This window comes from Salvelinus sp. IW2-2015, linkage group LG14, assembly GCF_002910315.2.
Source record: "Salvelinus sp. IW2-2015 linkage group LG14, ASM291031v2, whole genome shotgun sequence".
In the NCBI taxonomy this organism is placed as follows: domain Eukaryota; kingdom Metazoa; phylum Chordata; class Actinopteri; order Salmoniformes; family Salmonidae; genus Salvelinus; species Salvelinus sp. IW2-2015.
The window spans coordinates 25522327-25523938 of NC_036854.1; the positions used below are offsets into that span (position 1 = coordinate 25522327).

The 1612-nt window shown below is 47.7% G+C and overlaps 1 pseudogene; it reads right to left on the reverse strand.

The window, feature by feature from the left end:
- LOC111972979 (reversion-inducing cysteine-rich protein with Kazal motifs-like) overlaps nucleotides 1–1612 on the reverse strand; it is a 133707-nt pseudogene that overhangs the window by 35794 nt on the left and 96301 nt on the right.

The window sequence follows — 1612 nt, forward strand, 5'->3', positions numbered from 1 at the left end:
CACACACCACACAACACACACCAACACAACACACACACACACACACACACACACACCTACCTGTGAATAGGCGGCGGTCTTCGTCTGAACTTTCAGCACTCAGGCACTGGCGGGTGGAGCAGATGGTTTCTCCAGCGAAGCAGGAGCAGGGGTGGCAGTCCACCCTGAATGACGACCGTGGTCTGTGGACAAGAACACATCATCCCTGTGTGAGACCTTGTCTGATTTAATTGTTATATGGCTGCCAATGTAACTGTTATCGGACACTTCGAATCTTCCTGTCCACAGCAACTCCAGCAGCTGATAAAACTTCAACCATTGATCTGGGTCACGACACCAATGTAACTGATCAGGTATTGATCCTGGGATGTAACAGATCAGGTATTGATCCTGGATGTAACAGATCAGGTATTGATCCTTGGGATGTAACAAGATCAATCCCCGTGCCTTCCACATCTCCGGACGACACTTCCTGATGTCCAGGACGGGGATGTTCATAAAGGGCATCTTGATCGTCCCATTGGACCACAGCTTGATGTCATTCATGGCGCCTTGGTCTGATTGGACGTTACAGCTACGGAACAGCTCTGTGGGCCTAGAGTTAATATGACCAGAGAGAGACATGATAGAATTAACAGGTGTACTCAGTAGCTATGTACCTATCAACATTGATAGAAATGTGAACACAACAGAAAACCCAAATGGAGTCATGCAATGAAGATTGCAGTGTGGAAGATGTATAATTGCTCCCCTCTGTCACATGACTTGTGTGTTAGCTTCGACAAAAGCTTTAAACTGGAAGTGATCATGTTCAGAAGGAAAAAAAAGCGGGGATATTTAGGATAGTTAGTTATTCAATCGATTACATTTTCACCAAGCAGGGTATTATATTTCGTACATGTTAAAAATAGACAAGGTGTGTTTGGTTTCCATACTTTCAGGAACCCACATTCAACTTCAGCCTTCTTCATCAGCCAGAATGAGAAGAGGTTTATCTGGTAGTTACAGGGTCAGCTTTGTTAAATTACATCCCTGGGCCTGTATACGTTACCTCTTTCCCCCCACTCTTATCCTCCCATCCTCCCTCTCTTTATCTCAGCCCTCCTCTCCCACTCTTCTCTCAGAATGATCGGCATGTGGCTTGAGACTTCCTGCCTTGGACCTTGGTGAGCCCTGGACCATGACACGAGTTGCACGTACGGACGGACGGACGGACGGACYGACAGACAGGCAGACAGACAGGCAGACAGGCAGACAGGCAGACAGGGAGGCAGACAGGGAGGCAGACAGGGAGGCAGACAAGCATACCTGCTCTAAAGCAGTCAGGGAGATATCACTGAGACACAGAACAACCTCATCAGAGCCTTAGAGCTGCCAGGCAACAGGATGGTGCCCCTGTAATCTCCATATGACTTTCCTGTTGTCTGGTCATATGGAGATTAGAGGGTACCATCCTGTTGACTGGTCATATGGAGATTAGAGGGACCATCCTGTTGACTGGTCTATGGAGATTACAGGGGAACATCCTGTTGACTGGTCATATGGAGATTAGCAGGGGCACCATCCTGTTGACTGGTCATATGGAGATTAGAGGGACATCCTGTTGACTGCA